Here is a 14802-nt window from a genome sequence, read left to right as displayed (position 1 = left end):
CAGTGTGGCCTCAGGGAGTCCCTGCACGTCTCCAGCCTCCAGTGGCCCTTCTGTTCAGATGGAGATAGAAATACGCATCACAGAGCATTGCTCTGAGGACTAGAAAGTCCTCAGACAGTTGGAACAGAGTGCCTGTGCCTGTCCGTGGTCAATCCCAAGCCATTCTGCCACGTTCTCATGCTGCCACCTTCTTATGCCAAAGCCATCTCCGTGGCATGCTGCACCATACATTGTCAACAGCCACCAGGGAAAAAGAGGTGGCAGAGAGTCAGAGGGCGTTGAGACCCTCAGCTGCTCCCAGAGAGGCAGGGCTGACAAGGCGAGGACTGTTTTTCTCCCCTGGTGTGAAGCATGTTGACTTGCTGTTGATAGATGGTGGGTTGATATTAATTAAAACACAGGCAGGTGTGAGGGTGCCTCTTAGAGTCGTGCTTTCTCTCAGGGGAGGGGGAAGCATCTAACTCTGTTTTGTAGCCATAGCAGGAAGAACATCTTGTCCTCTTGCCCTCCCCTCCAGCTTCTGAGAGCAGATGTGACTTGGAGGAAATGATCTGGATTTCCCTGTCACTGGCAGAGGCAGGTCACAGGAGCACCAGGCTCCAGGTGGGAAGCACCATCACGCCCTCCATCCTAGTGGGCATAGTGAGAGGAGGGGCAGGCTTCTTCACACCTTCCTTACACCCTGAGGTTTTCTGAGATTCTGCCTTTGGAGAATGTGCTCCAGGGAGCACTTGTCTTTTCTGCTTTTTGCCAGCTCTGCCTCTGACTCCCATAGGCAGGACTGGGGTGCAGAGGACTTCCTGAGAGGGAGGAGTTTAATGTCCTAAAGTAGAGCCTACAGGGAAGAACTGAGACCAAGCACTACAAACCACAGTGCAGGGTCTGTGTCCAGAGGTCCAGGGGCTGGGGTTTGAACTTGGGAGAACTTGAGACAGGAGCAAGGACAGGACAGGAATAAGAAAGCTGAGCAAAGACTGATTGTTGCACACAGCCACACAGCCAATGCCTAGTTCAGCCCTATGGCCAGAGTATTCCTGTTCCTTGGACCAAGATGGACTGCAAGAGGACATAGATGAATGCCAATATCCTCCTTCTTGTCTCTTTCTGCAGGAATAGTTCCTGAGTATTCCTAATTCTGAGGTGTTAGTATTTGACATTGTAGGAACTACTGGGGACCCCTGCAGTCAGGTGACATGATTAAAATGTTAGAACTGAGATTCAAATACCTCATTTGTACAAGCTGAAGCCCCAAGTCACTTCTCGGTTTCCTGAAACTTTATTTGAACAGGAATCAGTGAGACATCTCAAGAGCAAGTCCCTCCATTGTCCTACCTCTGCTAACCTCTCAGAAAAAAAATAAACAGGGAAATACCTGTGAAGGGAGAGAAGAATAGAGAGCAAGCTGCAGGCCTAAAACTTGGTTCCTCAGCTCACAACCAGAACCACAGAACTTAATCTTCCACTTTCCAGGACTCTGTTTACTTGTTTGTAGAAAGGAATAATTGCGATTATGAATTCTCCCTCTTCCTCTTCCCTCCCTCCCCTTCTTTCTTCTTTTCTTCCTTCATTCCCAACTTTCCTCCTCCTCCAGCTACAGGGATAATTTGACAATCTGCATTTGGGGTTCTTAAATATGTGTAATCATTTTTCCAACATCTGACCTGTAAATAACAGCTTTAATGAGAATTGTTGGAAAACATTCCTTAGGGATGACAATGAATTATAATATAAATTGAACCAAGCTCTCTTGCAGGTCTAATAGCTAGAGCTGTTAACAGTGAGGATTATTTTGGAAGTGTTGAAGAAGAGACAAGGTAAAGCAGTAAAGAAATCTCTGCAGACTGAAACAGTAGCCTCCTCCATGCCCCATTTCACTTAGTAACACATTTGTTAATCCAAAAAGATCAAAGTCCTTCCAATAACATGATCACGATGTCCCATATCTTTGGAATATAATGGACAATATTATTCCAAACTATGTTTCTGGAAATAAACAGTCAATTCAAACAAACAGGACAATGTTTCCTGATATATATATATCTGCAATATTATATATTTCCTAATATATAAATATGGGTTTTTTGATTAATTTATGTTAGGGCAATTCTAGGTTCACAGCAAAATTGAGCAGAAAGTTTGTAGTTCCCATATACCTCCTGCTGTCACATATGCATACCCTCCCTACTATCAACCTCTCCCACCAGAATGGTACATCTGTTACAATTGATGAACATACATTGACACATCGCTGTCGTCCAGAGTTCATAGTTGACATTATGGTTAACTTCTGTTATTGGACATTCCATGGGTTTTGGCAAATATATCCATCATTATAGTATCATATGAAATAGTTTTGCTTCCCTAAAAATTCTGTGATCCACCTACTTAATCTTTTCCTTCCTCCTACCTCTTGGCAACCACTGACCTTTTTACTGTCTCCATAGTTGTGCCTTTTTCAGAATGTCCTATAGTTGGACTCATACAATATGTAGTCTTTTCAGATTGGCTTCTTTTACTTACTAATACACATTTTGGTTTCCTCCATGTCTTAGCTTATTTCTTTTTAATACTGAATATTAGTCCATCATCTAGGTATACCACAATTTATCCATTCAGCTACTGAAGGACAGCTTGGTTGCTTCCAAGTTTTGGCAATTATGAATAAAGCTACTCTAAGCATGCATGTATTGGTTTTGTGTAAAATGTAAGTTTTCCCCCTTTTGGCTAATTACCAAGGGCAGCAATTGGGGGGTCATGCGGTCAAAATATGTTTTGTTTTATAAGAAACTGTCTAACATCTTTCAAAGTGGCTGTACAGTTATGCAGTCCCAGCAACAATTAGTGAATTCCTGTTGCTTCATATTCTTGCTAGTGTTTGATGTTGTCAGTGTTCTGGATAATGGCCATTCTCCTAGGTGTGTAGCAGCATCTCTTTGTTGTTCTAATTTCATTTCCCTAATGACATATGACATGGACCATGTTTTCACATGCTTATTTGCCATCTGTTCATCTTTGTTGGTGAGGTGTCTATTGAGGTCTTTGGCCCATTCTTTAATCAGGTTGTTGGTTTTCTTATTGTTGAGTTGTAAGAGTTCTTCTATATAAGCACTGATAAGCACTCCCTTATCAGATATGTCTTTTGCAAACATTTTATTCTGGACTGTGGCTTGTCTTCTCATCTTCTTGACCCTGTCTTTTACAAACTGGAAGTTTTTACTTTTATAATGTTCAGCTTATCAGCTATTTTCATTAATTCTGTCTTTAGTATTGTATCAAAAGTCATCACCAAGCCCAACAACATCTCTATTTTCTCCTGTATTATCTTTTAGGAAATATAATTTTAACTTCCACCTTTTGTTCAGAGACTCTGCTATCTTTTTTCTGAAATTTCTACCACCTGTGTCAGATTTTGTCACCATATATTAACTAATGGAAGAATACTGACTGAACAAGGTAAGGGAAGGCCCATATTCTCTTGACCAAGTATTTTCATAGCTCCTTTGATGACAAAACCTGACCTGACTGAAACCACCATTGCAAAATTGTAACTGAAGCAGGAAAACAGATCTGACCTAACCAGCTCCTTCTTGTTTTTAACCTCTAGGCTGTCCTTATTCATTCCTGGGCATAGGCTGAACTAACTTTGGGAGGAACTTAGTTTATAGTTTAAAACTAAGATGATAAAAATTTAAAAAAATTAAAAAATGTTTTTTAAAATTTAAAAAAAATAAAACTAAGATGATAACAGGCCTTTCCCAAGCACACCCACTTCTTGCCTAGGGATGAGACTGCCTCTGTAGGACTAACAAATTATACAAAAGATTAGAAATTATGGTTTAAGAGTCATGCACCTGGAGGTTACAAGGTTCTGACCCTTCCTAAATCGCTCTGGGGAATAACATCAGTATTGTAAGGCCTAAGATCATTGCCTCAGAAATTTTGCAGACCCTGCACTTGATGGATCATCTGGGACCACCCAGATTGATAAACCAGTTCATCTGATCTTGTGACCTTCACCCAGGAACTGACTCAGCACAAGACAGCTTCGAGTTTCTATGATTTCATCTCCATCCTGACCAATCAGCAGTTCTGAGTCACTGGCTGCCCCACACAGCCACCAAATTATCTTAAAAACTCGTATTCCCCAATGCTTGCAGAGATTTATTTGAGTAACAATAAAACTCTGGTCCCCTGCACAGCTGGCTCTGCATGAATTACTCTTTCTCTATTGCAATTCTCCTGTCTCAATAAATCGGCTTTGTCTAGGCAGCAGGCAAGGTGAACCCATTGCATGATTACCTGGGAAAGGCTGATCATCTTTATTCCATTTTGTCAGCACTTATACATTTTTATATGTTTGATCATGTAAAATATACTACATGTCCTTTATCAATGTTCTAAGATAAATTTTCTAACAGTGTAATTCTAAATACATCCCAAGTGTTTAAGAAAAGAGTTTGTGGATTTGGAATATGTAATCTCAGAGACAGACACAAAATTAGTGAGTTTTTGAATGACAATAAATAACAAAGTCTCAGTATTACTTTCATTAAAGAATCTTTAGACTAATATGCCTTTTGCAAATTTAACATTTTTTTTAGTTTTTCAAATGATTAAGGCAATAAGAAAGTTAATAACCATCTATTTCAGATGACAAGATATTCTTTCTCTGGAATTAAACAGGAAGATTGAACTGGCCTACAGATGTGCTAATTAAAATGCTGTAACTGATAGCAATGCAAGTGTCAGTAATGACATTGGAGACTGTTGTTGCCCCAAGTTGTGGTCATAGTCTATTCATGCTGATATAAAATAATATCTGAGACTAGATAATTTATAAGAACAGAAATGTATTTCTCACAGTTGAGGAGGCTGGGAAGTCCAAGATAAAAGAGTGGGCAGGTTCGGTATCTGGTGAGGGAAGCTCTCTACTTCCAAAATGGCACTTTGATGTTGACTTCTCTGGAGGGGAGAAACATTTTGTTCTCACATGGTAGAAGGTAAAAGGACAAGAGCCTAACACAGGCTTTTTAAAACCTCTTCTGTAAGGGCCTAAATCCCATTCAAAAGAGAGAAGCCCTCATGGTCTGATCACCTCTTAAATGCCCCACCTCTTAATCTCATTACATTGTCAACAACAGAATTTTGGAGACACATTCAAACCATAGCAGTTATCTTAGAAAAACTAACAGAAAAACTGAGAATTTGCATTAATCCTGGAAAGAGTCAAACTTTTAAAGAACATGTCAAAGAACAGGGCCTAGAGCTAAGCCATAAAGGGGGAAAGTAGACCATAATAATCAGCAAAGTTCAAGAGCAGCCAGGTCTGGGGCTAAGCTAGAGTGGTTTTCTGCTGAAAGGTGTGGTATAATTTGGGCCACTTTTACTCTTCCATCCTGTTCCCCCATCATGGTTTTGCTCTCAGCTATAATGTAGTGCCCCAGGATTGTGTGTATTTTACTCATTCCAAGTGGCTTCCAAATAGCGTATTCTTCCCAAGTATACCTTAATTCTTTAAAAGTTAATAAACTAAAGAAATATCAATTGCATATAAAAATTTACTGGTCCAAATATAAGGAGATTTTTCCTATGAATCAAAACCAATATTTCCTATTTAATAGATAATTTTTTGTTAACAAATAAGGAATTTAAAGATATTATAATCCATGCTCTTATTTAGGTTTAAGAGGACAATGCATCTATCAAAAAATGTACATCCAGGCTGGGTGCGGTGGCTCAAGCCTATAATCCCAGCATTTTGGGAGGCCAAGGCCGGTGGATCACAAGGTCAAGAGATTGAGACCATCCTAGTCAACAAGGTGAAACCCCATCTCTACTAAAAATACAAAAATTAGCTGGGCATGGTGGTGCGCACCTGTAGTCCCAGCTACTTGGGAGGCTGAGGCAGGAGAATTGTTTGAACCCAGAAGGCGGAGGTTGTGGTGAGCCGAGATTGTGCCATTGTACTCCAGTCTGGGTAACAACAGCAAAACTCTGTCTCAAAAAAAAAAAAAAAAAAAAGGCATATCTGGACTGGTACTGTGGCTCATACCTATAATCCCAGCACTTTGAAAGGCCAAGACCAGGAGGATCACTTGAGCCCAGGAATTTGAGAGCAGCCTGGGCAACAAAGTGAGATGTATTGCTAAAAAAAGTCTTTAAAAATTACTCAGGCCTGGTGGTGAATGCCTGTGTAGTCCCACCTACTCAGGTGGCTGAGGCAGGAGGATTGTTTGTGCTCAGTATTTCAAGGCCACTGTGAACTATGATTGCACCACTGTTCTCCAGCCTAGGTGACAGAGCAAGACTATCTCAAAAAATAAAATAATAATAATAATAAAAGAACTTCTGAGATCAGAAAAAAATTCTAGATAAAAAATATGGTTATGAAATATTTACAGAAAACATAATGAAGTGGTGAACAGATGATTTAGATAAATTATTCCAGAATTCACAGGAAATTTGTATAGATAAAAATGATGAACAAAAATGTGACGAAAGTGAAGAATAGATCTAGAATATATAATTCATTTATAATAGAATTTCAGAAAGTGAAATGAAGCATATGGAAGAATAATACAAAATAGAAACAGACTTCTCTGTACAAAGGAAAAATTAAGATTTGTAGGATCAAATCACCAATTGAACACCCAGGTAAAGCTGGTAAAAGAAAATATGCTCCTCGATATATCTAGTAACATATCTGAATTTCAAGGATCAAAAATATCTGAGAATTTTTGGCAAAAAATGGGTAATTGAACACATGTCTTTAGTTTTACTTCCCCTTAAAATCTCACCAACATGATAGTACAAAAAAAAAATGTTTAAAGGCAATAATTGAAAATGGCAAAGAAAAATAGAACAACAGTAGCAAAAAAGAAAATTGGGAAGTTGAGCAGTAGATGGAGAAGTGTAACAGACACAGCTGACTGACAAAAGCAAGATTCTAAGCTGCCGGCAGGAAAACCCAAGAAGAACACATTCCCATCACAGAACTCAAACCCTCAGGAATCAGTAGCTCCCACACTGATGGGGGCGGGGTGGATGATGTTGAGAAGAAGCTAAAGTAAAGACTGGTTAAATTATGTTGAGAATTCAAATAGCAGTATAAGTCTGCTATTTAGAGTTACAGAAGTACGTTTTTCAAAATCAGCTAAAAAATTTGAAAGTAGTTGCCTTTGTGGAGCAGTAAATAAGAGAGGGAGAGAATTTATATTATTTTAAGTTACAAGTCTTCTAGAACTATTTGGCTTTTCAAATTCTCAGTATGCATATGGTGAAGAAAAATAAAAACCTAATTGAAAAGTTCTGTAAATAATTAAGGAGGGGAAAACAGAATTTGTTTGTAAAAATAAAAATAATTAAATTGTCAACAGGCTCTTGTTCTGCAATTCTAAATGCCAGAAGAAAATGGAGCAATGTCTATAGAATTTTGAAAGGAAATTGTTATCAAAAATTTCTGAACCTGGAAAAACTGTCAATATAAAAGGGCTGGAAAAATGACTTCACAAGTAAAACCACCACGTCTTTATTAAGAAGAAGAAGAAGAAAAAAAAAAAAGAAAGAAAAAAAAACTCAAGCAATTCTCTGCCTGTCTGAGAAATTAAGAAAAATGAAGCTGTTATTTATGGAAAAAATGTAGTAAGAAGGAAATGGATGATAAAGATGGTAGTGTTTCAAAAATAAATGTTAGCATCTTAATATTTGTAAAAGGTAAATATAAAGCCTAATGCTAATTTTAAAAAATTCTTAAAGGGGTAGAACTATAATGTATTATGGAATTACAGTTTTAGCATCTAAATTTAAAAACCCCATATTCTGTCACAAACATGTGGTATAAAGGAGAAATAGCAAGAAAAAACATGTATGTTTCAATGGTTAAACAGACAGTTCTTTATTTCTGTGTCAATCCCTCTCCTCCTAGTTACTGGGGTTTATGGGTGAGGGTGGGGTAGGGGACTCAATAGGTAATAGTTATGTGTTTCACTGTAACACAAAAATTAAAGTTTAATATACCTTAAGAACAAACAATGTAATCATCAGTATAAAAGAGAGTAGATATTTTTCTAATCAATATAACATTTTTAAAAAGCATATAATGTACAAAACAAAGTTGTTTACATACTGTTTATAGCAAATGTTTTAAAACTAAGTTGATCTAGAAAGGTTCACAGGAGTAGAGATTTATTAAGGCAATGCCAGAAAAAGAGGCAGGAATGCCTATAGTACTATTAGAACTCAAATTAAAATTCATGTAACAGCACACAAAGGAAGTCGAATGTTACTTAATATTGATTAGACAATATAACCTAAAATGAAGTTATAATTACTAATGCTAATCTACTAAATAAGAAGGCATTAAAATACTTTAAAAAGCTGTTAGAGAAACTGATGAAAGTACAATTGTATTGACATATTTAAAGACTCTATTTTTCACAGCACAACTAGCAAGTGAATAAAGTAAAAAAAGTTGAAAACTTGTCTAAATGATCAAATGGAGAATTTCATACACTCCAAACAGAAAACACATTACTTTCCAAAGTTCATGACATTTTCACAAAAATATTTATACCCTAGGCCATAAAAAAAGTGAATAAATTTTTCACATTTGAACCATACATTCTACATCCTAACAATGCAGTGCAATAAAAGTACACATAAACATAAAAGGTAATCTCCTCTCCAGTGTAAATTCTATGTCAGAGTTAGTTAAAACTGAAATTATGAACTATTTTAAAAACAATAAAATTACAGCAAAAGTATGAAAATAGGAAGAGCAGTAATGGAGAGAGGAGTATTACTAGTATATTGTTAAACAATGATGGAAGAAACCAAACAAGCTATGCATCCAACTTAAGGAGAGAAAACATGTAAGTAGCAAATAAAACCTAAGAAAAGCTAAAGGTATATAAAATAAGAAATTAAATAAACAGGACATAAAATAGAGTTGACAAACTTAACAGATTTTTTTTCCCCTCAACAATATTGATATCCTTCTGGCAATGCAAATCAGGAGGAAAATGATAGAAAATAAAAATGTGCAACAGTAGGCATGAGAAAGGGGGTAAAACTAAATATACAAAAGAGTTTTAAATAACTAATACCCTGTACATCTCCATGGAAAAACATTTAGACACAAAATTGAACCAAAGGAAGTTAAAAAAACAGAATACTTTGGTTTTAGCTCTGTCATGTAAAGAGCTTGGAAGATGCTACACTCCACCCTTATGATAAAAAAGCTGAACAAACTGAAAATCAACAGGTTTTCTCAGATAAATCGGGGAATAAAGTTGCAGAGGAAACTGCTGCCTCAAAATCTGAAGAGACAGGTAAATCAAGAGAATCAAAGCTGAGATCAGCTTACCTGAAGCAGAAGCTGCTGCAGCCAACAACTGGCAAGAACAGTAAAATGATGATTTTGATGAATAGCTGGAGGTGAAAGTGAACTAATTAGAAATGAGAAACTCCTGGGGGGTCGCAGTCTTAGGGGTCCTGATGTGCTTCTGAGTCCTACTTCCAGAAACTCCATGAGATTCTCAGGATGAACCAAGAAAGATCTCTTGGCTCTGGCACAGGGAGGGAAGAGAAACCACTGTGAAACACACAGTGAATTCTCCCTAACAAAGGCCTCCTCTCCAGGGGGAAGGACTTTGCCTTTTATCAAACCTGGGGAAAGGCATTTCTCCCACTTCTAGGCTTTCTGTCTCACAGAAGTGGGGAGAACAATCTACAAAACACTTATGAAGGTCACTGCCAGGAACACAGGTCCACCAAGATGCAGAGATTGAATAATAAATTATAGAAATCTTCCCCTCCCCCATAAACTGTATGACCACTCCAGTAAGGCTCCAATGTAAAACAATGGATTATAGCTAACAGGGTTATACATAACTGACTCAGTTGAGGAATTATTCATAGGGAAACCCAAAGATAATGGGAGAAACATAAACAAGGACATAAAAGAAATTTGAAGCCTCTAGTACCTACATTAAACACAGCCAAGTGGGTGAAGGACATGAACAGACACTTTTCAAAAGAAAATGTATATGAGGTCAACAAACATATGAAAAAAAGCTCATCATCACTGGTCATTAGAGAAATGAACATCAAAACCACATTGAGATACCATCTCATGCCAGTTAGAATGGCGATCATTAAAAATTCTGGAGACCAATGCTGGAGAGGATGTGGAGAAATAGGAACACTTTTACCCTGTTGGTGGGAGTGTAAGTTAGTTCAACCATTGTGGAAGACAGTGTGGTGATTCCTCAAGGACCTAGAAACAGAAATTCCATTTGACCCAGCAATCCCATTACTGGGTATATAGCCAAAGGATTAGAAATAGTTCTATTATAAAGACACATGCACACATATGTTCATTGTGGCACTGTTTACAATAGCAAAGACCTGGAACCAACACAAATGCTCATTGATGATAGACTGGACAAGGAAAATGTGGCATATATACACCATGGAATATTATGCAGCCATAAAAAATGATGAGTTCATGTCCTTTGTAGGGATATGGATGAATCTGGAAACCATCATTCTCAGCAAACTGACAGAAGAACAGAAAATCAAACACCACATGTTCTCATTCATAGGCGGGTGTTGAACAATGAGAATGCATCACACACTGGGTTCTGTTGGGGGAGACTAGGGGAGGGAGAGCACCTGGGGGTAAGGAGCTTGGGGAGGGATAACATGGGGAGAAATGCCAGATATAGGTGATGAGGAGATGGAGGCAGCAAACCACATTGCCATGTATGTACCTATGCAACAATCCTGTATGATCTGCACAGGTACCCCAGATCCTAAAGTACAATTTAAAAAAGAAAAAAAGAATTTTATATATATATATATATATATGTGTGTGTGTATGTGTGTGTATAAATATAGCCTAATTTCTAACCAGTTTAGCACAAATCCTTAAACTTAGGCCTATTTAAACAGCTTCTAACATATAATATGCCTGACATTCAGTAAAAAATTACAAAATGAACCAAAAAGCAAGAAAAATTCCATCTTGGAGATAAAGCAAGCATCATCTAACCAGATTTAGATATAACACAGATGTTGGAATTATCAGACAGGAAATGTAAAATAACTATGATAAATGCATTAGGACCATAATGGAAAAAGTAGACAACATGCAAAACAGATGGGTAATGTAAGAGGAGAAATGAAAATTCTAAGGCAGAATTTAAAAAATTTCTGGAAATAAAAACACTGTAATAGAAATGAAGAATGCTGCCTTTGATCATCAATACATTGTCATACCTCATCAGTAGACTGGACATTATTGAAAGAACCAGTGATCTTGAAGATATGTCAATAGAAACTTCCCAAACTGAAATGCAAAGATGAAAAATAACGAAAAAGAAGAGAAATAGCCAAGAACTGTGAGACAATTTCAAAAAGTGTAACATACACATAATTGAAATACCAGAAAAAAAAGATAAATCAAAGAAGATGTATTTAAAGTAATGACTTGGTAGCTTCGAAAACTAATCAATAAACATAACCACATAAGATAGAAAGCTCAGGGAACACCTGACAGGATAAATCCCACCAAACCAACACCAAGACATAGTATATTCAACCTACACCAAAAAAAAAAAAAAAATCAAAAGAAACCAGAGGGGGAAAAACATACCTTACCTATAGAATAACAAGGTAAAAATAATCATAAAGTTCTTCTCAGAAACCATGCAATCAAAGCCAGGCATGGTGGTTCATGCCTGTAATCCCAGCACTTTGGGAGGCCAAGGTAGGCAGATCACTGAAGGTCAGGAGTTTGAGATCAGCCTGGCCAAAGTAGTAAAACCTCGTCTCTACTAAAAATACAAAAATTAGCTGGGCATGGTGGTATATACCTGTAATCCGAGCTACTTAGGAGGCTGAGGTGGAAGAATCACTTGAACCCAGGAGGCAGTAGTTACAGTGAGCTGAGATCACGCCACTTCAGTCCAGCCTGGGCGAGAAAGCAAGACTGTCTCAACACAAAAACAAAAACGAAACAAAACAAAACCCCATGCAATCAAGAAGAGAGTGGAATAAAATATTTAAAATGTTGAAGGAAAAAAGCCATCAGTATAGGATTCTATTGTTAGTAAAACTAACTTTCAAAAGAGAAAGAGAAATAAATAAAGACTTTCTCAGGCAAAGATAACTGAGCCAATTCACTGCCAGCAGAAGTCTCACAAAAGAAGATATACAGATGGCAAACAAACACATGAAAAGATGTTCAACATCATTTGTCATGAAGGAATTGCAAATTAAAACAATAATGAGATATTACTACAATCCTATTAGAATGGCTAAAATCCCAAAGTACCGACAATACCAATTCCTAGCTAGGATATGGAACATCAGGAACTCTTAATCATTGCTTATGAGAATGCAAAATTGTATACTCAATTTGAAAGACATTGTGGCTGTACTTATAAATCAAAACATAACTTTATAACACTATCCAATAACCTCACTGCTAGGTATTTACTTAATTGATTTGAAAACTTATGTCCTCACAAAAATCAAACAAATGTTGATAACAGCTTTATTCATAATCAGCAAAAGCTGAAAATAACCAAAATGTCCTTCAGTTGGTGAATGAATAACCAAACTGTGGTATATACGATAGAATACTATTCAGTAATAAAATAAAATGAACTATTAAGCCATGAGAAGACTTGAATGACAAATGTATATTGCTAAGTGAAAGAAGCCAGTTTGAAAAATATTTGAAAAGTATTGTATTACTCCAATTATGTGACAATCTAGAAAAGGAAAAACTATAGCATTGGTCAAAAGTTCAGTTTGCCACAGGGAAGGATAAAAGGATAAGGTTAAATAGAAGAAGCAGAGGAGATATTTTAGGACTGTGAAACTATTCTGTATGATACTGTAATTGTGGATGTCATAAACTAGGCATTTGCCAAAACCCATATAATTTGATAGCCCAAAGAGTGTATCTTAATGCACGCACATTTAAAAAAATTCCTTAGGAGGTCTGAAATCCCAGGACAGAATGCAGAATATAATGAAAAAAATCTGTTTTACAAATATATAAAACAACTGTGCTTAAGGAAATAGGTAAAAGAAGTGCTGATCTAACTAGTTTTGGAAATAAGTAGAATCTATAAGACCAAGTGCAAAATAAACTGAACAAGGCATTGTACTCTGTTGATAAGATTAATTCCTCTGCCATATGATTACTGTTAATAGCAACAATGATAAGCCATGTTAATATTGTGTATACCCTTGATATGATGTGATAAAAATTGTACTTTTACCTCTAGGGTCTACCTTCTAAATAAAACCCAAAAACCCATGACCCAAGTCTAATCATAAGAAAAACATCTGACAAAGCTCCATAGAGGGACAGTCTACAAAATGCCTGATGAGAGCTCAAAACTGTCAAGGTCATCAAAAATAAGGAAAATCTGAGATACTGTCACAGCCAAGAGGAGCCTAAGGCAATATAGTGAGTAACTTTAATTCAATATCCTGAATAATATTCTGGCAGAGAAAAAAGTTATTAGTTTACTTGGGCCGCTGTAACAAAATGCCACAAACAGAGTAATGGTCTAATCCCCTCCTAAAAGACCCACCTCTTAACAGCATCACATAGGTGATTAAGTTATAACACATACATTTTGAGAGACATTCAGATAATACCAGGTAAAAATCAGGGAAATGTGAATAAATATGGACTTAGTAATGGAGTTAATAATAATGTAAAATATTGGTTAATTAATAGTAACAAATATACCATTCAAATGTAAGGTGTTAATAATAATGGAAACTGGGTGTGGGGTATATGGGAACTCTCTGTACTATCTTGGCAATTTTTCTATAAATGTAAAATGTTCTTAAGATAAGTTTATTGGGCCAGGTATAGTGGCTCACACCTGTAATCTCAGCACTTTGGGAGGTGAAAGTTGGCGGATCACCCGAGGTCAGGAGTTCCAAGACCAGCCTGATCAACATAGTGAAGCCCCAACTCTACTAAAAATACAAAATTATCTGGTTGTGGTGGCTCATGCCTGTAATCCCGGCTACTTGGGAGGCTGAGGCAGGAGAATCACTTGAACCTAAGAGGTGGAGGTTGCAGTTAGCTAAGATCATGCCATTGCACTCCAGCCTGGGTATCATGAGTAAAACTCCAATTCAAAAACAAAAAGTTTATTAAAATAAATAGAGTATATTAATGCATTGTAGTAGCAACTGAGACTCTAGGAGCCAATAATTTTTCAGGTAGAGTCTATCAAACTTAAAAGAATCAAATATTTATGTGTTCTAAACATATTTTCACATTGAGCACAGATGATTGGAAATGTATTACTTTTCTCCAAAGCACTGAAAAAGACAGAAAACCTCTCAATTCATTTTATGAAGCTAACATAAACTTGATAATAAAATTGAACAAAAACAATACATATACCACAAATATAAAACCACAGAACTCTGGAGTACAATTATATTTATGGCTTCAGATGAGAAATCCTATAACATACTAACAAAATAAATGCATTGGCATTAAAAAAATAAAATATGGTTCTCTGGAATAACTATTTGTGCCCTCCCGAACCATATTCAGATGTTGAAACCTAATCCCCAATGTGAGGGTGTTTGGACATAGGGCCTTTAGGTAATTAGGTCATGAGGGTGGGGCCCTCATGAATAACATTAGTGGTCATATAAGAGTTCCAGAGAGATCCCTCATCTGTTCTGCTCTGTGAAGTTGCAGAGAGAGAAAAATTATGTGTATATATATATATGTATGTATATATAGAGAGA

This window comes from Callithrix jacchus, chromosome 10, assembly GCF_049354715.1.
Source record: "Callithrix jacchus isolate 240 chromosome 10, calJac240_pri, whole genome shotgun sequence".
In the NCBI taxonomy this organism is placed as follows: domain Eukaryota; kingdom Metazoa; phylum Chordata; class Mammalia; order Primates; family Cebidae; genus Callithrix; species Callithrix jacchus.
Note: the sequence above shows the minus strand (reverse complement) of the source record.